The 27,364-nt window shown below is 37.9% G+C and overlaps 1 protein-coding gene and 1 long non-coding RNA gene across 21 annotated transcripts in view; one reads left to right on the forward strand and one right to left on the reverse strand.

Annotated features, from left to right (window-relative positions):
• The window catches only part of WNK1 (WNK lysine deficient protein kinase 1), a 107,001-nt gene that overhangs the window by 1,736 nt on the left and 77,901 nt on the right, over nt 1-27,364 (forward strand). The window lies entirely within an intron of this gene.
• On the reverse strand, nt 134-26,506 carry LOC310742829. The gene is made up of 4 exons (XR_014538705.1): nt 26,377-26,506; nt 22,106-22,213; nt 5,958-6,098; nt 134-3,383 (listed from the first exon to the last, which is right to left on the reverse strand). It is a non-coding gene; the product is annotated as an uncharacterized lncRNA (long non-coding RNA).

Genomic DNA, 27,364 nt, shown 5'->3' on the forward strand with positions numbered 1-27,364 from the left:
TTGCCTTCAGGGTTAGGGTAGACAGGCACTCACTCCCCTACTGCCAAATTGATAGTCCCAAAAGAATGGCTGTATTCCTGTGCGTGACCCATGGAAGATTACAATTGATCCTGGCTATATATTAAATAGTCTCATTTTTGTGTGTGCTGTAAAGGTGATCTGGGAAGCATTGGTTACTCTTAATGGCCTGGAACCAGGCTCATGATACTGGGCTCGTGGTTAAGTTCTCTTCTTACTAGCCACAAGCTGTAGCCAAGGTTTATTCTTGGCTACAGCTCAACCATGGGCCAGAGTTTGGATAACACACTAAATGAAACTTTGACTTAACTCTATGTGGTGTGACAATAAGGAGGACTGGGGAGAGGAGCACAGTGACTGTGAATTACTCTCTGGGAGTGTGTGGGCGTGGTAAACCATAGTTTAGTGTACTGGGTTGTGCAAATCACGCCAATATGTGAATCAGGCCTATATCTGCTAACATTAGATGATAGTCTCAACTTAAGATTTTGGTATATACTTTGGTAGCTTCACTACTCAGGCTGTTGAGTTTTGGTTCACATCTGCAACCTGTCAAATGATAGCAAACCCTTTTTAAATTAAAAAGAAGTCAGTAGGGAATGGTTTTATATTGACTAGGGCTGAGTCCATTGTACAATGTGGTGATAAAATATTTGGAAAATGAGAATTCTGTGGAGCTGCAAAGGCACTAAGTTTAGCACCAACCCTGTTAAATTTGTGCAAAGCCTTCATATTTCTACTAACTGTATACCTCAGCTTGGTAATGATACTGCAGCGTACATTGTTTATTATATGTTTGTGTATGTAACGCGAAGTAAAAAAATCTTTCTGATACGATATTTTCCCTGGAATAACTATCCAGAGATTTTCTTCTTGTTCCCTCTCCACATTTAATAAAAAATCCCAGTTAGAGTATGTTTGGCTGTGGCAATGTGTGTAGGGCAAATGTGTAATATCAAACAAACTGTGGTCATGCACTAGAGAACTGTGACTATTACAGTTCACCAGTGTACATTGCATGCTTGTAGGAGCAACACTGCCTGTCACACTAGTGGTTTGCCCTGTCTGTTGTGAAGTGACTCTTAAAGTCTGTCTGCCTGACACATGTTAGGTCATGTTTAAAGTGAGGTAGAAATGTAAATTGGTATTGCTTCAGATATGTTTTATGGAATGGTAAGTGATTAAGGCTTCAATCCTAAGGGGTGCATTTGTGCGGATGGGAGGAGAGGGGAAGAATGATGGTGGTTCTACCACATTATTCTACTACAAACTGACAGACTCAAGCTGGCACTGTGGAAGTGAGGGTGGAGGGATGCTCTTGAGTTCCAATGGGTTTATCCAATTCTTTGTGCATGTAGTTCCATAGGTGCAATGGGATTTCTATTTCCTCTCTACTGTCTTTACTCCCAAACTCTGCTCTGGAGGATGCCCCAATCCTCCACAGCTGATTTAGAGGATGTGGGGGGTGGGGTGAGGTCTGGAGGTGGCAGGAGAAGAAGAGGAAACTCCATTGTGCACACAGAAGTCAGTTGCGCCATTGTAGCTGCAGCATTGGAAACAATGAAATGAAGAGGAGATAGAGATCTAAATGCACTCAGAAGTGGACTGAATTTCCCTCCAGTTTGCGGGCATGTCATGGGACTGGAAGGAATCTGGATCATTCAGGTCCAAATCATTTTCTAGCATGCTGCTTTTTGACAATACTGATGCTGACATCAGTTAGGCCAGGGCTTTGAAGGAGCTAGGACCATAGCATTGCCCCCTTTGTGAACCAGATGAGGGTCATATTGTATGTAGCTGTCTGTACATTGTCAGCTTTCTGGCTACCCCATGTTTGTGCATACGGGTGCATGAATTGAAAGGATTGCAGGTGTTCTTTGAGTGAGCTACTCGCACCATCTTTGTAGTTAGGCAAGTAGTAATTCCTTCTTGATAGGTCAGTAGCAATATTCCACACCCAGTTAACAGACATGAGTGGTAAGTGGGTAGGCTGGCAATTTTGGTTTGTCATTTCTTGTACTCCACAATCATTTCACAGTAAAGACACCAATAATAGTTCATATGAATTGAGTCTAAGAAAGAAGTTGTTGCATTGCGAGTTGAACAGTAAATACATGAAAGGTGCTCATTCTGCTTGGGAATCTGGGTTGAAAAATCAATGCTGATATTTTCCAGAGGCATAGGGGGCAGTCATATAATTTGCACTGCTCACCAGTGAAGTTGCTAGCTCCAGTATATGTTGAAAAAGTTTGTATGAACAGTGATATTAAAATATTTTAAATAAATATTAGATGCACTAAACTTCAGAAATGTAAACCAGTGATCTCCAATTAGCAAAGTACTGTGGACTTTCAAAACCCAAAGCCTCGCTCCTTACTTTTGAAAATTTTAATATCTCTGTGGTAGTTTTTTTTTATGTGAATGGTGCCATGGACCTCCTGGGTGTGTTACACAGACCTCCTGGGGTATGTAGACCACCATTTGGGAACCACTGATGTAAACAATACAAGTTGCCTTTCAGAGAACATCTTGTTAAGTCTGGCAAACCGGGTAAAGATTCTTCAGTTTATATTGGTTTGTTTCAGGGTCAGCATTTGAAACAAACTCATGCTCACATGAGAATTCAAAGAACTTGGAAGTTTGTTGCAGGCAGAATAGACCAAATGCAGCAGTGAGGAAGATAAATTAACCCATGAACTAATTAATTTGACTCCCCTATACCAGTGAGGATGGCCAAATACAGACTCTCCTGAGGTTTCCCTTCCTATACTTAAATTTAAAACTTGAACTCTACTTGTAATGATTTCTTTTTTACATTTTATTTAAGTGCTTGCTTAAATTGAGACTATCAGCTTAGAAGTAGAAGCTCTGTAGTAAGATTGTGTGCTTTGGGAACAAATTGGTTTAAAGTCAGTCTGATATTAGGGTTTGTCTGCACTAGTAAGTTGCCTGGTACTTATTGTGCTCTGCTTTGGCCTTAATCAAAATTGGAGCTTTTTATAGATTGAGGAAAACTTTCCTTTGAAGCAGGATTCAAGTGTGCAGCTCGACAACTGCACTGGAATAGCAGTTATGCCTGTTGATCACAGTGCAGTTTTGTGTGGGCCGGTTTGGGGTGCAGAACAACTTGTGGGGGTTGGATGTGCATCCAGTCCTTGAATTTATGCCAGAATGCACTTGCCCTTGAAGACTTTGAAAAACTAATGGTGAACCAAGTGTAAATGAGAATTTTAAAGTGTTGTCAGAAGTTTGTATTCTGGGTGAAATGAACTTTGAAGTGGTTGATTTTTGTTTGCCATCCTCAAGTACCTTTTGTTTGAATGCATTATGCTCTTTCTTCCATGGATTTTTTCACATCTTGAGTCCTTAATAATGTAATAGCAAATTTATCTGATAAGTATCAATATGAAATTAGAACAGTATCATCACCATCATCATATTTGTATACTACCCTTCATCTGAAGATCAGAGTGGTTCACAACATAAAAGTACAAAATGAGAACACAAAATACATAATAAAACAAAAACAAACCAATAATCCCCCTCCCACAACCCAGTTTAACGGCCATAGAATGTTAATCACCTAAAGCCTGCTTATAGAGAAACATTTTTACCTGGCACCTAAAGATATGTAATGAAGGGAGAGCATTATATAAAACAGGGAGCCACCACAGAAAAGGCCTGTTCTTGTGTTGCCAACCTCCGGACCTTTCATGGAGGAGGCGCATGAAGAAGGGCCTTAGAAGATGATCATGGGGTCCAGGTTTGTTCATGCATACTGCCATGCTCATAAATTAACTGAAAAGGGGTGTAGAGAATCATCTCTTTGTAGGCAGTGTTTTGGGGGTTTTTTATATAAGGTGTTTGCAGTTCTACATAGGCACTGTGTTGCCTGATGCAGTGAGATGCAACAGGCTTTTTGGTGAGATAGCTGTTGAAAGCAAAAAACTTTATGGAGTGCTCTATAGAAGTAGTCATAACATGGATATCCATGAAGTACTTTCAGCTCTCCAAGTAACTGTGCTTTCTGCTCGCTTTAAATACATTTCTTGCAATGTTGGTAGATCGTTACATTCGTATCCCACTTATCTGGGAGTAAGTAAGCCCAATTTAATTCAGTAGGACTTCTGAATAAACGTGGTTAGGTCTTCACTGTTAGTTTGTTAAAGATGTTGTATTGTTTTAGTTAATGGGAGTTTTAAAATATTATTTATTAATTTAATAAAATGAATTTCAAAATACAGTTGTGAAGCATGGTCTGATACATTATTTTATTTTATATACCTTATGCCCTGCCTTTTACTGTTAACTCCTTACAGAGGCAGCTTACCAAAACGTAAGAATAAATACATCAACTTATATCTGAAAAAATATCTTAATAATTAAGCAGCAATGTAAAATTCTGGAAAGATGCTGTTTATTTCTGTATTATGTTGGAGTTGAGTCCCTAAGACGGTTGGATGGTGTCTTGTATGCCTCCTTCCTACAAGTCCTGCAGCCAAATTGGTGCTGATGTATTCCTCTGCTTTCCTGGGCAGCCCATACACACTGCCCAGGCTTACGCCCAGGGGAGGTCACTTCAGTGCTGCTAACTCAGTGGTTTGATTCCCCACCCCCCAAGAGCACTCCATTGTCTCTTTAGCAGACAGATGCCAATAACAACCTCACCTCTGTATTTAATGTACAGTGGTGCCTCGGGTTAAGTACTTAATTCGTTCCGGAGGTCTGTTCTTAACCTGAAACTGTTCGTAACCTGAAGCACCACTTTAGCTAATGGGGCCTCCTGCTGCAGCCGCGCCACCGAAGCCCAATTTCTGTTCTTATCCTGAAGCAAAGTTCTTAACCTGAAGCACTATTGCTGGGTTAGTGGAGTGTGTAACCTGAAGCGTATGTAACCTGAAGCGTATGTAACCCGAGGTACTACTGTACTGTTGTTAACTAATAGACTGGGGTTTCCAAGATAACATATTTTGAGAAGGTTGTGGTACTACATTATATATTGAACTTGAGTACCATTACCACAATGTCCCTTCAGCATTTATAGAAGCCAGTGATTCTAATATAGAGTATGATGTGAATAGAGTTCTTCGTGTTTAGATAAGTGTTCTTGACTGTACAGGCAAGTGGAGAGCTTTGAGGCTTAATAGTAATCATGATTATTTATGAAACTTTTACTAAATTCCCAGTTTCAGTATTGTCTGTGTTTATGGCAAGGTATAAATATTTTGGAGAATGTAGGATTTGAGTAGTCTGCAATGGAAAGGCAGTGAAATCCTTATTTGCTGGGGTATGTATGTGTGTGGGAGGGGGGAAGTAGGTTAAGTGTGTTGCTATACTTCAAAATGCTTTGTTTTCAGTCTGAATCATCTTCCTCTGTTTTGAGTCAGCAGCTTTTTCCCTTAGCTTTGATGGATGCCAAAAACTGCTTCATGGACTCTTGTTCACTTCTGAAAGTTAATGCAAATATAATCATGCAAATAAAATATAAAATTATCATTAGGAGGGTAAAACCAACCTACCAATTATCCTATTGGTTTCTGATACAGAAACTAGATTTAAAAAATGTTTGTGTATATAGTGGTTTAAATTTTCACTGATTTGACAGTTGATTTTTCAGAATGTGTTCTTGAGTTTATAATAGCCTTCCTAGCTGAGATAGTATGGTTAATAGGCAGAAATCCTTTTTGCCTTCACTATATTTCTGTAGGGCAGAGGAAGTTAAGTATGCAATTGATTATTCATTCATGCAATTAAAGTGTTGGGTGTGGCCTGTGACCTCCAGTTAAGTCCCTCCTTCCTTTTCATTGAGTCAGTTCTGGGTGGGAATGCGGAGCAGATTCTTAATTCATATGTGCTGAAAGCACACCTGTGAAGTAATTAGCTCATTGTGCTAAGAAATGTTCTGGCATTGGATTGCTGTTGAGATTTCTGTTACTCACCAAGGAGCCAACCCTTTGTGTAGTATAATCTTGCACCATAAGAGGAAGTGTCATCTGTCTGATCAGTGGCAGGTTTATTCTAAGCATTTTTTCTTCCTCCACAAGTAGCCAGTACACTGCTTGCCCCTGAACTTTTCGTAACTGAAAGAAAGAACATGAAAGAGAGAAGAGGAAATAAGAATTAACAGAGAAGGATGGGAAAGAAGAAAGAAACAACCAACAGAGAATGGAAGAAAGACAGGAAATTTGGGGAAATGAAAGCACAGTGAGGGAGCAAGAATAATAGAGATGCCTTAAAAATAATGGGGGATTAAGGAGGTCTCCCTTCTGAAACCAATAGCTGAGCATTGATTCCCTTCCCCCATAAAGCATAATGAAGACACTGAACCGACACAGTGAATTATAGTTTTGGTGAATAGGATTTGTCCTCTTTTACAAAATGGCTATTGTCCCTGTAAAATATGTTTAAGATTCTGTTTGCATTTACAGTCATGGTATATCAAAGGTTAATGGAGGATCTTCACAAAATGGCTGCTCAAAAACTGCAAAGTTGCTGCCTGTAACCCATGTATTATTTACAACATTGTCTGGAATAAGGTCCAAGACACAAATTTATTAATAACAATATATTTGCCTGTCCTTCTGATTGTCTGGAACTTTGTGCTTCTTGGCCTATATAGTTCACTCTGTGAGGGCTTCCAATCTGTTGGCATTAGTGGAGGGAGGCCTTGTCTCAGTCTGGGAATCTCTCTTGAGATGCTGCCTTTGATTAAATTGAAATTTCCAGAAGTCTGGCCATATGATGTAAATCTTCTTCAAGGATTAGTTCTATAGGATAGGTGAAGCTCAAAATTAATAGGAATCCTGGGAATTGTAGTAGGATACAACAGAGACCTGTCCTATGCTTCAGCTACTGTTAAAATTGAGAAAAGAAAACAGAAGTGTTGGAGAAGGGAGGACAAGGCGCCTGCACAAAGAGCTGAAAGAAGAGTTGGGGACTTATACTGTGATTTACTAAGTTGCCTGTTGAAAGAGAACAAACTCTGCTACCAGGTCTAAGTTCTATTGAAGGACTGAGGGGAACTGTAGCTGCTGGAGACAGTTCTTGGACCACAGACTGCTGAACAATAAATCATACCACTATGTCTTTGGAAAGAGTTTCTTGCTGGCAAGGACAAGCACAAAGTTTGTGTTTGTAGGGATATTCAGCTGGGGACCAAGAGGAAAAATAGGTTATACTGTCTTCTTTTAACCCATGTATCCCATTTAGTCACATTAGTTACTAATCTTTAATATACATTTTAAAACTGAAGTTAAACCTAAACTTTTGCCCAAGACTAGTAGCACTTTGTACCAGAATGAAAAAAAACATTAATCCAGGACTGCTGGTGAAAAACCAACTCCGATGCAGCACTTGTAGCATCCAACAGTTCACTACCATCACCACCTACGGTGATACCTCATGCACCAGCTCCCAACGCAATATTTGCAGATATGTTTAAGGGATTTCCCCCCCAGAGGTTTGCAAATGAAATTGCTCAAAACACCCAGTACCAGATAATCTGACCATCTTGAAACAAAATAAATTTTAACATGCTCAACATAATGTGAGAGCAGGCAGCATGGTACAACTGTGTAATCTTCTGCTCTGTTTGTTTTGTACTGGTATATAACGATTTCATATATATATTTAAGTAAATTTCATTATGAGTCAGTAAATGCATTTGACTAGCCAAGTAGTTTGTTCCAGAATACTATTAATATAAGCTTCATTTTCTATTTCGTTTCATATTTTCTCATCTATTTCTTTATAAGAAATTACCTAATTAAATCCCATATGCCCAATTCACAAAAACTTATTTCACACATATTTTTTACATTGCACAAAATATGTCTAGCTGCACATTAGAACAAACCTTAATCAGTACCTTTCTAGTGAAATGTTCTGGAAATGTCAACTCACTTGGAAGGTGACATCTGAAAGCGAGTGGCACATAAGCAATACTTCACTTTGTTTAGCACTGTTATTCTAGAACTCTTCAAAGCTTTATCTTACCAGGCACCCTCAGTACTCAACTACTTACTCCAAAACTGTGCTGCCTCTGTGATGACAGAATAGCTAAGCCACTGGCTGTATTTGGACATTCTGATGGACTATGGTTTATCATGACAGGAGTGAGTCTAGCCTCACACCTCTTCCAGTGCGGTAAAGGACTTTGGAAGATTTTCCTTCTGTTTTTGGTGCATGGCAACTTGCTGTGTCATCCAGACCTGACAAAAGAATGTTATGTCATTTCCCCCTTTCTGCTTTTTTGTAGTGATCGGAATGGACCGTGCCTTCAGGGACCAGTTCTTATTTAACTTATCATGCTGCTGTACCTAATTGTGCAGTATGGTAAACGCTGCTGCTTAGCATTTAAGTGCTTGCTACACATATATTGGACTTTTGTAATCTCTACAGCAACTTTTTCAGGGCAGTTTGGTTTTATACCTAGGTTGTGGTTGAGAAAGTGGTTTAAGGTCACCTTCGGAATTCATGGCAGAAGCAAGATCTGACTCAGGAACTTCTTGATCTGTAGGTCAATCTCAGCCACTATGCTACTTATCCCCAAGCTCACTTTGTTTATGATGTAAGACAGATGTGAATTTAAGAGATAAATAGTTCAAAAATAGATGTTTGCTCTACATTGTGTGAGAATATGCATTAGTATATTATCACACAAGATTACAATGCTGTTCTAAATCACTGTGTGTCCGTAGTAAATTGCATATGTCATTTGTTTCAATTTTCTTTGTACAGTGTTGTTGCTTTGGAAAGGTTGCATTATGCCTAACTAGACCATGGAGTTAAAAAAAGATTTACCTGAAACTCAAAATCTCAAAGATCTCTAAGTTGGGAGATCTCTATGTGGAAAAACATGAACATTCAAGTTGCAATGTTTATTTTTAATATTAAGAAGTGTTAAAATTGTTTGTAAAACATGCTTTGTTAGGAGCAATGGAATTACCAATCAGCCTGGGGAAGAAATAGCCAAGTTAGCTTCCTTCTATGGAAATTTTTATTTAAGGAAGAATGTACCACATATCTTAATGTGGAAAAAATTCCTGACTATAGAAAGAATGTTCGTCTACCCCCAAGTGTTTTTATTGACATTCTGATCAGTCTCCTTCAGGTTGGAAATCAACTCTTGTGGTAGTTGTCTGCCCCAACCCTCCTCATTTGCCTTCTCTACACCATGTTCTGTTGGTACTTTTTGACCACTTCTTTCTACTGTACTGCTCTCTCTTCCTCCCACAGCATCCTTTCACTTCTGCAGATTGCCGAAGGGGGTGGCGGCAACTGCCATTTATGGAATGCTAATGTTGCCTATTCTTCACCTTGCCCGCAGCTTGCATGATGGAGTCTCTTGAATTATGGAGGCTGCAGATAAGGCTTTCTTGTTCTAGTCATATAATTCATTGATAGAAGGTTAGAAAGGAGATTGCCTTGTATCCAGTGTTCAGAATGTTTTTTGAAGACTATAGCCAACACACTCTTGCTTGTCCTTATTTAGCATTCAGAATGCACAATGGGTTGTCTTTGTCTCTTATCTAGAAAGGAGGCTGGGTAGTTAAAATCTTAACTCGCCACAGGTGACCAGGCTAGCGGTCAGCAGCAAGCATGATCTTATTTTAAAGTATTGCTGTTATGTAAACAGACTTTTGCTGAAACATGACTACTTTGTTTACACAGAATCTGAAAATAGACTGCAGAAGTTTAAGTAATGATTTGAATTTCCAAGACACAGCTGATCTTAATTGATTTAAATTATTTACTGTGTTGTAAATTGTGCATTACCTAAACAAGTGTCCAGTACTAGCTGGTTGCCATAACAATCTTTTTAGAGAATATGCACCACTAACTATATTGTCACGTAATGTTAAACCATGGTTTAATGCTATGTGGATGGATCTCATTGAGCTGAACAAAGCCCCTGGCTTGCATTCTCTCCTCTTCCCATGCAGCTGACTGGAAGAGAGTTGCCAATTACTTTGTTAACCTGACTTTCACCTTGAGTATGAACCAAACACGTAGTGTAAAACAAACAAACAAAATAAGCCAACTTCAAGCTATGGGTTATGAAGCTGACCTGTTAAACTGACCAGCTTTTACTTTAAACCAGGATACCTTGTTTGTTAGTAACACAGCCAAGATTCATGGAAACTGAAAGTAGTCTTTGCAGCTCTCCTGGCTATAGGGGTGAAGGTAACTGGAGCAGTGTGTGACCCTATTCCTTTCTTCAGGCCTGGTGAGACTTTTCCATGTACAGGCAGCCCCCCCCCCCCCGGTTTACGTGTGTTCAATATGTGTGCAACCGTGCATCATGCTGAATCTAGAAGTGGCCCAAAAATGTCACTGAAATGCCACTAAACGTGCAGGCGTGGTGCAGAATGGGGTACTTGCAGGTTTTTTCAATGGGTTTCAATTATACAGTGGTACCTCGGGATACAGATGCTTCAGGTTACAGACGCTTCAGGTTACAGACTCCGCTAACCCAGAAATAGTACCTCGGGTTAAGAACTTTGCTTCAGGGTGAGAACAGAAATCATGTGACGGCGGCAGCAGGAGGCCCCATTAGCTAAAGTGGTACCTCAGGTTAAGAACGGACCTCCAGAACCAATTAAGTTCTTAACCCAAGGTACCACTATACATGATTTCACCGATGTGCACGGTGGCTCGGAATGTTACCCGCGGGTGTAAACCGGGGGCTGCTTGTAATTCTAAACTATGGTTTAGCATTACTGTGTGTGTAAATGTAGCTTTCGTATCCTTGTGAGGACACTTCAGGAAGATCATTCATTTGAAAATAAGGGCCACCATCCAATACAGTAAAACAGTCCAAGAATGTTATAAAAGCAAGGCTGATAATTTCTGGGTAAAAGCTGTATTTCTGGATTAGATATAAAATGGCCATGTTGTTCAGCTGATATTCTATAAATACCAGAGGACTTGCTCCAGTAATAAGTACAATAAATGATATATTGTTCCACATTTATAAGGCTTGACCTCAGCAGTCAAATATTCTCCCTCATCCTGTTTTTTTCCTCCTGTGTGTCTGTTAGAAGATCATGGATTCAGTCTTAAGAGATGCATACAGTTTCAACATATTTGTGTATCAGCTCAGATTTCATCTAATTTTTTTAGAATCAACCCTTAATTGTGGTTGAATTGAAACTGAGTATAAGCAATTTTGACTTTTAAAAAAACACACACACCAAAATTATCCACTCTTAACACATCTTTAGTGCATGGTTGAACAGCTATACGGTGACAAAAAGTGTTAGGGAATGTGCTCTACACAAGGTCTTGTGTTTGAGTAGTCATTAAAAAAGTTAAGATCACAGCCATTTTGGAGATGTAACTATCAACCTTAGCAGGTGTCAGATGCAGGTCTAAAATGGTTAACGCAATCTGTTTACTGTATACAAATGAAGCCTGTAGTCATGCATATGCAACATAAAGTGAATTTGCAGTAATTATATCTGTGCTCACTTTTGTACCCCTGAATATAATGCCTGTTGTTTTGTTTTCATAGTTTGCCCGAAACTAAGAGTAGTTCTGAGTCATACTGAAGTAAAGCAAATTTATGTTACACAGTCTTGTCATCTATTGGGGGGAGATATTTCCAAACTTGAAAGTTGGTTGCTATATTTCATGGAATACATTTGTGTTTATATTGCTTTGCATGTGGTTGAAATGAGTTGGTCTCCAGTGTAAATTGAGGATTCATTGAGTTGTAATGCTGGTTAAGCCCTTCCTCCCGGATAAGTGAAAATAACTGATATTTCAATAGTATCTAGAATCATAGTTGGCAAATTTAAGGCAAAGCTGTCTCAATCAGAGTAGCAATGTGGGTAAATCTCTATGTAAACAGTTTATATAGAGAAAGTGATGCAAGGCAGCTGGTTTTCAGTGATGGCTATAGTTGTCATTCAGCTCCCATTTAGAATGTACGTACAGTAATTGTAGCAATAGTGGATGCTGCAGTGATGTGCAGAAGTAGTAAAACTAAACTTTGGCTCCTTGCAGTTCAGAAATTTTACAAGCTTTTATTTTAATTTTGCAAATTTAATACTGTGAAGGTCTGGTTCACATGTCGCTTTAACATGTTACTTAAGCTTAATTGTGGTTTAAAGTTGAACGTGGTTCATGGTGTGAACATTATAGGAGCTCCACTCTTTTCCCTGCTCCTGCTTTCCTTCCAGTAGATATGCCATGTTTGGGTTTAGTGTTGCAGGGCTCATGGTTTGTCTCTTTTCAAGCAAACCAAAAGCTTGTAACCACGGTTTGTTCTTGGCATAGTGCCTATGATTTGTTGGGAGCAGATTAACTATGAGCCTGGGTTTTACATAACTTGAAGCCAAACCATTGCTTGGCTCCTGCCAATGTGGCTATAGTGGTGGAGGAGCAAAGTGCCTGTAATATTTGGTTTGTTTACCATATTCAAATCTAAAAGTTGTGGGAAGGCTAGAACATCAGTAAACTGTATTAACTCCGTTACTCTGACTGTGGTAAAATACATCCGTCAACAGAGTAGCTCTAATTTTGTCAATGATTAGATATAGGGTTCAAAGTCATTGATGCCTGCTGAAGGGGAGCCCCACCACTGCATGTTCCTTGCAGTGTTCTTCTTAGTGTTAAACATGTGTTGTTCATATCTTCATTTAAAAAAATGCTTTCCATCTTATCTGCAACACATAGCTTTGTTTCTTATCCTTTTTAAATGGCGGATTTCTATTTTTTTTAGGACTTGGGAACTCTTGGGATCAGCTTTGCTGATGGAATAAACTGTGTTTTAAATGCAGAATTGAAATTTAGGGAACAACTCGCCCCTGCCAATTTGTATCAAATTAAGATCAAACCACAGTGAGCTATACTTAAGATAATCTCTCATGAAATTGGCTTGCTCTGAAATGTAAGATGACATTTATTTTTTATCTCTGTTTCTTCAATGCAGAATATAAGTACAGTGCCATTCTATATCACATTTTGCTTATTGTTCTAGCTGTCCCTTTCCCAAGGATATATTAGAGCTTTAAAAAATATAGGTAAGTCATTAAAATGGTTAAGAGCTTGGAGGACCTTGTGAGGAAGAGCTTTTGGGTTGGCTTTTTAGCATAGAGAACAGCTTAGAGATTGGCGTGTTTATAAAACTCCAAATGGTTGTGAAAAGCAGAACTTTTTCTTTTATTTGATCCAGCTTGCACATAATGCTAAGCAATTGTTGAGTGCTACCTACACATGTTGAAATAAGCCTGCATTAAGCCAACCTCCCATCCGATACAGTCATACCTTATGTTACGTTCTTTCAGGTTACGTCCCGTGGCGACCCGGAAGAACCGGAAAGGGTTACTTCCGGGTTTCGCTGCTTGCGCACGTACAAAAGCACCAAATCACGCCACACACCTGTGCAGATACGGCACTTCAGATTGCGCTCTTTTCATGTTGCGAACAGGCCTCCGGAACGGATCCCGTTTGCAACCAGAGGTACCACTGTACTCATGTCTGGTTAGGAGAAAGACTTCTGAGAGCTTTAGTTTCACTTTCCACAAATCATAATTTGTGACTGCAGATGAACTTGAATTGTAGTTTAAACAAACTCTGGCCAGTTTCAAAGCAAGCCAATTTCAAAACATAGGTTATGAAAGCTCACTTATTTAGCTAACTAGAGTTTGGCTATGGGTTTACATGGGATTAAGATAAACAATATATATCACAGACCCATCCCGTAGGCCTTTTCTTACTACTCTCAGACTTTGAATTATTGAATCACTTATTTTGAACCAGTTCCTGGTATTTGTGTGTAAATAATCAGTTTTGTATTTTAGGGCCAGAATGTTAAGGTTTGGGTTTGATTCATTTCAGAAAACAATCCTCTTAACAATATTTTATTTTCTTTGGAATTTGGAATTGGATTCAGGTTTAGGCTTAGGTTTGCTTTAAATATTTTTTTGTGGATCAGCTAGTTACCTGCCACTTATGCCTACTGTCTATTTCAACTGTCTTACTACCTTCACAATAAAGACTCCAGGATTTTACATTACCTTAAAATCAAGCTGGGGCATGTTCATCTGGATGAAAACTATATTCTGTGAGACATCATTAAACTTTCAGGCACTGTTAATGTGGCAGGTTTAACAGGGCAGCCTTGATTCCTGGCCATTTTAAATTAAATGCATTTAACAGTGTTGCCAGTTAATGGTAACCTTGTAGTATGAGCTTGTGTTCTTGCCTGACCAATTGACCTGTGTTGCATTCTACCTACGTTTCACTTCTGATCATCTTGCCCTGCTTTGTCAGCAAGCTGCTTTTGGCCCTGCTCTTTTGACCATAATAAAACTTTGATTCTTGATCCTTGTTAGGACTGATAGCTCATAAATGATAAACCATAAATATTTCTATTAAAATCTGCAGTGCAGTCTGATTATCTTAAGGATTTGAACATTTACACTTATGTAACCTTCATCTGTTAATAGCAGCTTTTTTGGTTTGTTTTCAGGTCTGATCATATTTTTAGGTCTTCTGAACAATTTTGTAGTAAATCTTTACATTTTGTAAATATTAAGTATCCTCTGTTGATTGTTCTTACTTACATTTTAATATGGACATGTCTGTCAAAGGCTGACTACCTTCGACTTTACTTAAATTCAGTTTGGGATACCTCTGCTTGTGAGTTTGCAAAGAAGCATTGTACTAACACATACTGCCATTTCTGTAGGCCTATAGATGCATGTGGCTTTTTTTAAAGGCTGGTTTAAAATTGTATTGAAATAATCTGTTTGACTTGGGCTGAAATGCACCCTGGTAAAGAGGCATGCAAGCTGGTGTGAAAATGTAAAGGTATTAAATATATTGGGTGCTTACCAGCTGCTCATTCTTTATACCCTGATGGGAAAAAAGTTAATTTTGGAAGAAGAAATGCAATCAGATTTTGTGTGTATCATAAAACTTCCTGTGCCATATTTAGTTCTTGACATTGCCCTTTGTGGTTTTCGGTGAGCAGCGCGTTGTGGTATTTAGAAGTATCTTTGCGGGGTAAAACCTTCATCTTGCTCACATTTGTTTGCTTACAGTTAACACACTAACCAATAGCATGCTGCAGTGGTTTGCACTGTGGAAATTGCTGAGGATGCATTAAGCACAGTTTCTAACGTTGGTGCTTTTCATTTGCATGTTGCCTCAGTTTACAGCCATTCTTCTTTGTGAAGCACTAGATCTTGAAGTGTTGGTATTTTTCTTTCTTTCACAGAATTTATTCAGTCCTCTCTTACTAATGAGGATATGAAAGCAGGATCTGATTAGCTTACTAACCTGTTTTTTTTAAAGTCTGGTTTCATATTATGGTTAATAAATAGAGATGGAACCACTGTTTCCCCATTTGGTTGTAGCAGAAACTGTAGTTCAGAGTTCTAACAGGATCTAATATAGGGGTGGGCAGACTTAAAGTCTGGTGGGATCTATTTTACTTGAACCTTAAGGGTTCTGCTCACCTCTGGCCTAATAGATACGTTGGTTTCTGCATGTTCCCATGTTACCTATCCTACCTGAGTAAAACAGACATTGTCTTTCAAGTTTTAAAAACACTTCTAAATCTTAAGATGAGAAGAAATCATATGTACCTCATAGAACTGGCTTGGCAATTATCTTGATGTTATGTTGAAGTAACTGTAGAAGCCAAGCAAAGTGAAGTGCTGCCTGTTTGACTGCAGAGCTGTAAACAAGTATGTGCATGAGCTTCTCTGAATAAGTATATTTGCTTTATACAGTGGTACCTCGGATTAAGAACTTAATTAGTTCTGAAGGTCCATTCTTAACCTGAGGTACCACTTTAGCTAATGAGGGCTCCTGCTGCCGCGTGATTTCTGTTCTCATCCTGAAGCAAAGGGTTAGCGGAGTCTGTAACCTGAAGCATCTGTAACCCGAGGTACCACTGTACAGTACTCAGTACAAGACTTGAAGATAAGTACAAAAAATGCACAGCATGCAGTAAACTTGCTCAGCTTGCTCACCTCCCCTTATTGCAGTTACAAAATTGCCCTGGGGGAAGTGGCTAAAGTTGCTGTAGGTGAGTGTCTGAAATGAAAGTAAAATGTATGCAACTCTCTATCCTGTAGGTGATGGTTCTTTCAGAAATATGAAAATGAAACTTCCATTATTAGTTGTGTGTGTTATAATTACAGTTTTGACATATTAAATTCTAACCCAGAAGCTTCAGGGTTTCTCAAATGATTGAAAATAAACAGAAAAAACTATAGCAATATTTCTAGATGGTACTTCAGGAAAACTTCTGACAAACTTTTGAACAACTCAAATTACAGCATTTAAATGAGTCACTAGAGAGGCCAGCCCTTTGTTCAACTTTCATTGCACCTGTAGAAATAGATTAAGTATTTGCCATGTAAATGTTCGTTTTCAGGTTTCTACAAAGCAGGGAACAACCATAATATTTTTAATTAATTTAACAGGATTTATGTACCGCGTAATCATCAAAACTTCTATGCAATTTAGATAATTCATTTTAAAGTTATTATGAAATACTTTCTACTCATTTATTTAATAAAATTTGCATATCACTGGACTGCAGAAAAACAATCTTATCTCTGGGCTTCTATTCAGTAGATTCATAAAGGTCATGATATATAGATTTTGATATATGGCTGGATCTAGCTTCAATTGGCCATGGCTTGCTCAGTGGCCTGTATGTTTTTCCAGTCTTGGTATATTTCCAGTCTGCTTTCTTTCCATACTTTCATCTTAAAATTTCTCAGTTGCCCTCAGAAATGGAAACTTTTTTTTAAAGTTTTCTTTAAAATTCTCTTTTATTCATTTTCATCTTTAAGCTGTTTAATGTGGTTGCATTAAGATACATCTTTGTTTACATAAGAACATATGACATGCAACAATTACATAAAATTAAAATTAAACAACTATAAACACTCAGATAAACGTTAATAAATATATTAACAAAGTTATGTTGAAGTGTATCTCTCAAAATTATTACAATTGGTACATATATGAAATGATATATAGTAATGTGTATTTACTTATTGCTGACCATAAGTAAAAGGTATTTTGTATCAATAAACAAACTAAACAATTGTCATCTAATAAAGATGCCAATGAAGAGGTTTTAGGTGAAAAAGATGGTTTATTGATCCTAGATTCCTAAGCATGCATTTATTACATAGGATTCTCCTCCATAAACTGTTTTTCTCATCTCTTTACCTATACATAATAGGTTTTTGATGTTTGTCTTAACTGAACAAGATATTAAACATGAAAGGAAATGGAATAGTAGTTTTGATTTTAAAAAGCTAAAGCAATTAGACAGGCTAATTTAGTCTTGTCGTAATGAGTTTGTAGGTGTTTGCTTGTGAACCAAGCAAAGGCCAGCTAACAAAATCTGAGACTGCTCTGTATAGACTTATTACAGAACATTCTTAAAGCCAGTTGACACATGCATGCCTGTCATTTTTAATCTCATCACTTGATTACTCAACACTTGATGGCATGATCCTTTAGATAATCATCACTGCCTATTTATATTTTATTGAAAACTTGTGATTTTAACTAATCTCCTAGTTTTATTGACTTTTTTCTTAGTCAACCTATGCTTCAGCATGGAGGAAGAGTGGGATTCAAAAATACAAAATAATTAAATGAAGCAGAATATACACTGACCACTGAAAAGCCTTTTGTTTGAGGTGATATAAGGTGGTGGTTGATTTATGATTGCTCAGTCACATGCAAGGACAATGGTACCTTGGTTTTCAAGCATTATCCATTCCGGAAGTCGGTTCGACTTCCAAAATGTTTGAAAACCAATGCCTAGCTTCTGACTGGCTCAGGTGCCCTGGAAACAATAGCCGACAGCTGCATCGGACGTTCGGCTTCCAAAAAACATTTGAAAACTGGAACACTTACTTCTGGGTTTTTAGCATTCGGGAGCTGAAATGTTCAAGTACCAAGGCGTTTGAGAACCAAGGTTCCACTGTACTAGATTATACAGCTGTAAAGCCATTGAACATGAATGTGTTCAGTGCTCTATATTAGCTTGTTAAAAAACTATTCCCTATGTTAGCTTGTTAGCTTCTTGCTCTGTGTTAGCTTGTTAAGAGATTATGGGTTTTGTTTTTGTAAATTAATGGACTTAATTTAACTGCTCTGTGGCATTTTGTGTGTAAAATCTTTTCCCCCTGTCTTGTTGAGAGTTCTGCTTTCTACCTTGTTCTCTAAAACAAAGCAAAAAACACATTTCTGTTTTGCCACTCTAAATAGACATAATTTCATCAGCTGTGACTGTTAATTTTGTTTCTTGTGGAAATTTAAATGGCATATGATTTTACTAAACACAATCTAGGTCTAAGGATTGGTGTGCAGTTTCACTGCTCAAAGGCTGTGGCTATTACTTTGATAAAAATTAGAGACATCTGTTAGTCACAATGGTTCTGATACAGTTTTATTGGCAAACTATGAGGGAGGCTTAGTGCTGGAATGATGTAAGAATCCTTGGAAGAATCCTTGCTGGGGGGGAGAAAACTACTTTGATTCCGCCCCCCCCTTAATCATGATCATGGGGTTCTGATTATGTAGCTCCCAAACCATTTAGAAGGCTTAGTGTTAACAGATCTAGGAATCTTTCCCCAATCTCATGAAGCATTTATGTAGTTGTAAAAGTCTTTTTAACAACATGGAAAAGCAGAACAGGAAGGAAACGTCACATTTTTAATAGTCATTAAAATAGTTTTAGTTTCTTCTAAAAACTGAACCAGGGGAGGGACGAGGCTTGAACTTCAATTTGGGCACATCAAGACTTGGCCTTTGGAACCTATTTTCAGTGCTCAGACAGGTGAAACAGTAGATGTGTCTCTGTATGTTCCTAACACTTTGCTTACCACTTGTCACCACAAGCATTTCCCACATATCTGGCATTATCCAGACATCATTCCCAGGCCAAAGGATACAACCTGCAGTTAAGTTTGAGCTCCTGTTTCTGCCATTTCAGAATACTGGGAAGGAAGCAACACAATCCACTGGTATGAAGGATAGTTTTAATTAGTGCCCAGTTCCTGGAAGGTGTCTTTCAACATCCCCATTCAAATAAACCTGTGTTAAGTCAAACTTACTTGGAGAAAAGGTTGGAAGCTTAGAAATTCCTGTTGGCTATGTTAATTCATTTTCGTTACATGCACTGTTGAACATAATGTGAAATTAAAAGTACCATAAAAAGTTAAGTGCCAGGTAACTCCACTGAAAACGGCCTTTAATGGGAGAACAAGCATGGTCCTAAATCTACTTGAATGGTTCTTAGAGGCAATTTTATGCAAGCAGAAAAAAAGGATTTTTGCTAGTGAAATCTGAAACATTTGAAAGTACAGAGGTACCTCGGTTTACAAACTTAATACGTTCTGGAAGTCCGTTCTTAAACCAAAACCGTTCTTAAACCGAGATGCGCTTTCCCTAATGAGGCCCCCTGCTGCCGGTGCCCTTCCACCGTTCGGATTCCGTTCTTAGACCGAGGTAAAGTTCTCAAACCAAGATACTATTTCTGGTTTTGCAGAGTTTATAAACCAAATTGTTCTTAAACCGGACTGTTCTTAAACCGTGGTACTACTGTAGTTGCTTGCACTACTCCTGACATTTAGTATCATATATTGGAAGGCTTAAAACTGTTCCTTTCAAATGATTTTACATATATATTAGGGTGTGAGTTAGGTTTTTGTTTCCTAAAGTTACTGCTGTATTTTATTATTCTGAATAAAAACATGGTAATTTCTTTTTGTGTGCTCTGTGATTAACTATGGAGTTCTATGTTAGTATGAATTCTGTGCATGGCGAGCATTTTTATTTTTACCTGCAAGAAACAAAAATAGATGGCTTATGTGGCTTTAATATGTTGGATGCTGAAATTTTGTGGAATATCAACAACTTTGGCTCGCTTCCTAGTTGCATTGAATTTGACCCAAATAAAAATAGCAGTGAGTAGACAAAGGGTGAAGGTTATTGGAAGAATTTTTTTATCAGTAATATTTTGGCACGGGCGTTGCTCTGAATGATGTAGTAGCATACAGTGAAAGTGCTTCACTTGTGATAGTGTGTTCTCCCAATTGTGTTGTGCCAGCACTAAAATTATATCATCAATGCAGTTCCTTTAGTCTGCATTTTTGTGTGTATCTTTAAATGTTTGTTACTCAATGAGCCCAAGCGATAGTGCTAGAAAAAAAAAAAGTTAAAATATAAAAAGAAGTAGTCTTGTGGTTGTGACTGACAGTGATATTCTGCATTGGTTAGAGCTAGTGGGTTAAGGTTAAGCCTGTAAAAGTTTGGATTGTAATGGGGGCATATAGGGAGGAAAAGCTGTTATATTTTGTTGAAGCTGCTTTGTAGCCGATTGTTGCAGTCTTGTAAATAAGCCCATGAAAGTTACTTACATGTGGCAGGTGGGGAGGATAATTTCTAGCCAGGGTGGGGGGCTGGTTGAAGTGGGATGAAGAGCTCTGCCCCTTACACTTTTATGCATGGCAACCTGCATGATTTCTATTCTGTGTGTAGAGAAGTGATAGATTTGCCAGCCTATTCACTCAGCTGTGCAGTTCCTTGTCAGCTTATGGCTACTAGGCAAGTCTTAAATGTGCTGAAATATAAGGCTGGATTATAGTTAGGTACTTAATATATACTGAGCTCAATGTTCCCAGCTGAAGCTCTTGATTTTCTCATGGTGAGCAAACTGGCAGTATACCCTTTTGGAATAATTTTAAGTTAAATAAACCATAAGTACTATCTGAATTTGAAAATGTCTGTTGTGAAAATACAAAACTTTCCAGTTGAACTTGAAATAAGTCAGAATTGTAACGGGCACTGAAAGCTGCTTGACAGTAGCGTGTTTCTTTTGACTAAATCCACTCTACAGATTTAATCCTGTTGCAGAAAGGATTTTAATGAGACTTCTGAAAATATAGTAAATGTAGCAAATTATTGGAATAAAGTTGGAATAAGCAAACAAAGTTTTTGCAAATTGCATGTTGCTGAAAAATCACTTGGCAGAGATCCCATAGGGTTCACTTTTTCATGAGATGTGATACACAAATTTAATAATCGTAAACCTAACCTACATGCATTGGCTGTTATTGGCATTGGTTTGGCAGGTCTTGTGGCCAAATGCCCATCGTGGTGTGGATGTGATGCCAACTCACAGAAGGCACTATACTGGAAGTGTAGATGACCACGCCAAGCGACCCAAATCTTGTATTTTCTTCCTTCTCCCTGCTGGTGCTACTTTAAGTGGGTTGCTTCACATTACTTCATGATAGGGTGTGTCCTGGGTAGGAGCTGTATAGAAATTGTGATTATACACAAAACTCTGAGATTGTTGCTGCGGGTCATGTATTTTCAGTTTCTTGATAGGTAGACAAGCAGCGCTGCCTTATAGCTGCTGACACTGGGACCGGCTGTAGACTACCCTTTGCGGGAGTTAGTACCAGAGGTGGCGTTAAGAGTGGCAATGATTCATTGTGTATTTATGGTGTGCTTTAGCTGGCATTAGTGGGATGTGATCACATATTCACAAATGGTCTTGTGGTGTTTTAACAATGGTTATAGCTGCTGCTTCTGCTACCACTAGTGTTTATTCAGTAAACATTTGTGGTAGAAATTGTGCATCACAAGTTGTGCTGTTAAAATATGACTACGTAGATGAAGTCAAGTAGTTTGAAGCCTATAGATGTCTTTTTATGTTTCTGGCAAGATGCCTTTGTGCATAGTGATAAAAAAATGCACATCTAACTGCCTAAGATGTGATTACAAAGCCACCTATGCTCCAAATTTTTCCGAAAGTTTTATTTCTAGGATATTAGCCATGGAGATCAGATTAGCTTCCCTAACATCGCATAGGACATTTGTTGTGAACAGCATGCCAACCTTTGCATTCCAGTGTTATGTAACACTTTATTGCTTTTTGAAGGAACTTAGAGGACTCAGTTGTGTAACCAGTGTTGTAGAGATTGGCATGGTAGCAGTTTGACCTTCACATATAACGTTTCTTTTAAAAGGTATGGGATTTGTTAGCCTGCTTCATAATAAATGCAAAAGCTGACCTCTAAAATAATACCTCTCATTCCTTCTTGAAGTGATATATTTATATTATTTTGAAGTTGTAAAGGATTCTTCACTCTACTAACACATTCTTTTGCAGGATGGCCAATACTTTCCATCGTTCCTGGAAGAGGAAAATACAGATTCAGTCATCCTTTTGAATACTTATTGGGGAGCAGTGAACAGAATGAAAACTCATTAGCATTTAATACTTTGCTGCTTTATATCTGGCAATTTCAGTTTGTCTTTAAGAATATATCAATGCGCAGTTCAGAATAGTAAACACAGTGTGTCTAGAAACTTCTTAATTCTTTGGAATTTCAGAATTCTTTTTATTTCATACGCGCTATTCAGCATAAACTTTAATTATTTCTCTATTTCTTAGCTTGGCTGTGACAACTAAACTGCAGTTTGAAAGGCGGGCATTGTGGTTGTGGTAGGGCTGGTCATTTATATTTTAAAAGAGAAATGCTAATAGTGTTTGTTTTCATCTTCCCCATTTCTTCTCACACTGAGATTTGCAACTTGTCTATGTTGAATTATACCATCTTCAGAGATTCACAAAAGACTTAAGTGGGGCAGAAGGAAGGTAGTAAGCAGTGTTAGAAATTAGCCAGGTGCCTTTTTCTACTGGCGTGGGTCTAGTTGCGGCCACATGAAATCCATATTGTGATATTGGTTCCATAATTTTTGATCATGCATGCAGTATGCAAAAATCCCAGTGTGTTAAAGACTGTGAAGCTAGCCAATGCTTCTACTTAGCTCCATCCTTGTTTCAGACATTGTGACATAGCCATATATCACAATGTTGAAAACCAGGTATCACCCAGCCCTAATCTCTAGATGCCAGGTTGGTGACTGATATCTCCAGCTTTCTTAACCAGGTAAGCAGAAGTGCTTATTTATGCATTTATATCCCACCTTTTTTCCAAGGAGTACATGGTTTACCCCCCCCCCCCCATTTAATCTCTATAAAGACCCTGTGAGGTAGGTTTAGAGGCCCAAGGTAACTCAGTGAGCTTCATGACAGTGGGGTTTCAAATCCTGATTTCCCAGGTTTTAGTCCAGTACTCTGATCACTTCACCACACTGGCTTCCTAGAGTACTTCTGCTATGGGGCAGCTATATAAATTAAGTATAGAGAAGGATCTGAAATATTTTCTTTGAAGCTTGAATTTGTTTTATTCTGGATTATTTTATTTGATGTTTTAATGTGTTGTAAACAGCTTTGAGATTTTTTCCCTTTAAAATATTAAATGGTATAGAAATGAAAATCATCATCATCACACCACTTTAAAAAAGGCACCTAGACATCCACTGTGGCAACCATAACCTAGGTTTAAGTTTCTGTTTGGTGATTAGCTTATATATTTGAGTTCCTAACACTGGTAATAAGATGTAGGGACTTGATTATATAGGCTCCTTGAACCATGACAACCTACAGAGTTCTGGTTTTGAATCCTGAGAAATATCCTCCAAACTGTTCTCATTCAGGCTTTTGAAAAATAGAATGGCGCAAAACCAAGGACAACATGTGCCTTAAAATACAAAGTAATGAGAAACAGACTTCTCTGTTGGTAAGACTGTGTATGAATAACATCATAGGTATCTTGCTGTATGATGCATTTAGGTCATACTGTTCATCCTTAACAGTACTGACATTTCCTGGTCATTCTCTTGTTCTGTCCAGCATTCTTGCAGAATAACCAGTCTTTTACTTTGAATTCTCTTTCATCCTTACTGCACTTCATGTTTTCTTGTTTACACCCCATTCAGAAATATATAAAAATGCTACATGGCGCAATAATTAAATACTTCACAGATTCAAAACCATATCCTTTTGGCTTCCTTATCATTAGGCCTTATACACAATTACCACAGCAAACCTCTGAGTTATTCATAACACCAAATGTCTCTTTTGGTTATGCAAGCTAAAAAAATAATGCCTTTGGACACATTAATCCACTAATCCTTACAACCACCCTGTAGGGCATATCACTATTTTTAAAAACTCAGTTTGGAAGGACAGGTGAAAATGTATAATCTGTTTTTACTTGAAAGTAGTCAAGACAATTTAAGAGATTTAGAAGCAGGAATACAAACACCGCAACCACCTAAACAAGTATTTATTTATTTATTTTATTTATGGATTTCTTCCTGTTAAATAACTTTGAGATCTTTCATAATAAAAACAACAACAATAAAAGCACATAAAAATAATTTCAAGCATTAAAAACAATATGACATCTGACATTGAGTGAAATAAAACAGTAAAACCCACACTCAAAATCTAAAGCATACCAAATTGCAGCTTTCAGGCATAGGATATCGTACTGTGATGTAGAAAGAAGGCCTGGCAAGAATTAGGCTTTCAGGTGCTTCTTGAAGCATGAGAGAAATTGGTCTAGACCAGTCTCCCTAGAGAGTGGGTTCTGGAGCTGTTTTACAGCTGAAAACTGAATTCCACTAGCACAGGAAAATTCTAAATGGGATTCTCTTTGTTCCCTACATGCAAAGGGGTAAGCTTGTGCTGAGGCTCAGAGCTATCCAGTTAGTTTTTGCCTAGCTGTCAATTGATGGTAGCAGGCTGTGGGGGAAGAGGTGTTTCCAGTTCTTTTAAAAATGTTTATATTTTATTATGATGATTTCAGTTAAAAGAAATAAAGTGATACAGAAAAAGGGGGAAAGTGAGAGGGAGAAAAACAATAACAATGATACATTTAAAAACACAAATATACAAAAAAAGAAGAAGCAATATACAATATTCCCATACATTCTTGTATAAATTGGTATAGTGTTATTGTCCTGGTGCTTATGTAAATGTTAATAGCCTACGACATTATGTATAAACTCATTCCAAATTTTATCGTATTTATCCATACAGAGTCTGTGCCTGTAAGCAGTCTGTTCATAAATTGCGAGTGATGTCATATCATCTGTCCATTGATGGAAAGCTGTCATAACTTTATTTTTCCAATTCCTCAATATCAATCTCTTGGCCACCATTAGGGCACAGAAAATCCATTTCCATTGTCTCGTTGATAATTTCCATACTGCAGGTATATAGTTCAATAAAATATTCGCTGCTGAAAGATTTAACTTTCTGCACAGTCATAGTTACACAGTCCAGCAATTTCTCCCAAAACTTGTTAAGTAAAGAACACTGTACAAACGTGTTTCAGAAAGGCATTGTCCTTGCCACATCTCCAACACTGAACTGTCTTAGCTAACCCTTTTTTATACAACTGTAAAGGGGTCCAATAAACTCTAAATATTATTTTCTGTTGTATTAGCCTTAATTTTAAATCTAATGACACCTTAGGTATTGAAGCTAATACATTTTCTTTAAAAAATGTGCTACTTTAAAAATGAGCTCTATGTGTGAGAGAGATGTCTATTATGTATTCTGGAAAGGTGCTTGCTATACATTTGAATATTTCATAATACATTGTGCCCAAATATTGCTAGATGGTTCCTGAGGTTAAGGAACAGGTTTCGTCTGTGTTTGGATACAGCTGGACACTATTTGAATCAAGATGGTGGAATGAAACTTTAAAAGCTGCACTGATTTTTTTGATTTCTTACAATTCCCAAGCAATGCCAGTTATGAGTAGTATATATTAATTGCTTAGTATGAATTATTCCAATATAAACAGTAGTTAGATCTTCACATGCAAGGCAAACTGTACCTATGAGACTAATTGGGACGTTGTTGAATTCGCCAGAAATTATAAACTTAAATCTAGAAGAAAAACATTGATTTAGAGTTCTAGTATGTTAGCTGGCATATTGCTTATATTTGAGTTACTCATAGGATAGGAGAACTGAGCAGGCAAACTGGTGATAGTTATAAGTATTACTAAAGGCTATATTTGAAGATGGTATTTTCCTAGGGCAGCTTCCTTGTAAAGAGGAAATGAATACAAACACAAAACTGAACATTGAACGGTGACCTTATCCAAAACTATGATAAGAACTGCATTTGCCCTGCACATGCTTCACTCACACTTCGGCTTTATGCATACAAGAGTTTGTAGTTGATTTCCTCAACTTGGTAGATTTTATACCCCAAAGTGTAAAATATAGGAGCTGTTGGCACTAGCTTCTTGGCCAAGGTTTCTTTTTGTTTGCCTTCCCTTGGAACACATTAGTCTTATGTAGCCCCAGGGAAGGTGTGAGTGCGGAAACCCCAACAGTTCTCTCAGACTGATGTTTGTTTCAGGAGTTGGCATGTGCTCCCTGGCCTGGGTTTCCTTGCTTCTGCAAGGAATAATATCTGACACTGACCTCCTTTTGGACTCTGTACAGTTCAGTAATATCTTTTTGAAAACCACCATCTTGTTCTGCTGTTCTTGGGTTTATGAATGCTAGAATTTTCTCCTAGGCAACTGCTCTATTCCTTCCAGTCCCCTGTGCTTATGAGCAATGTGCACAGGTGTTAAACATCTGATTGTTTGTTGCCTAGCTACAGTTACTATAGTTTGGAATCCCATTGTTTTAATTATACTTTTTTTTAAAGTCTGTCTTTGTGTAGTTTCTGAAAATACCATAGTTTGTAAATTTAAGCACTTGCAGAATGGCCGACATTTAATTATTTTATCTACTCTTTATCGTTTCATGTAAACAAAAACAGAATTTTGAAGATGTCAGTTGCTATGCACTTGCATTTCTCATAGTCTTTGAAATAGCTGTCCTTTATAAAATATCAGTGTTTTCATCTTAGAAAACTGTAATCAGAGACTGTGTACTGTATTATGCATGTGTGTGTGCTTTTAAAATTTATAAGCTCTCAAAGACAGTTTAACTCACCCATGTGAATTAAGATCAGCTAGAGAGACTTTGCTCTGAGTTGTCACCATCATCTGCAACGAGGATATCGTCTGTTAGAAATGTCCCCCCCGCCCCTGCAGTGACATACGTATTGTGACACTCCAAAGGGAGATTCACCAGTCTTGCTCCACTTAAAACCTTTAGGGGATTGGTTAAAAAACACAGTTGGAATTCAGAAAATATGATCAGTATTTATTTCTGGGACAAAAAATTGTCTTAATTTTGGAGCAACTATATTTCCTTAAAAACAACAACACTTAAATGTGTTTGAAAAGTTATATTGGTGACCCATAGTTGGCTTTGCTCATCCTCACTTCTATTTCCTATTCACCTTCATCTGCCCATGATGGCAAAGTCATTCAATTGACATCACTGCCCAGAGGGGGAGGGCAGATGTGTGTGAGCAGACTAGTGGCTGCTGACCCATCTTCCTTGTTTCCATTGC

Source organism: Podarcis filfolensis, assembly GCF_964270895.1.
Source record: "Podarcis filfolensis genome assembly, chromosome: 10".
Lineage (NCBI taxonomy): Eukaryota > Metazoa > Chordata > Lepidosauria > Squamata > Lacertidae > Podarcis > Podarcis filfolensis.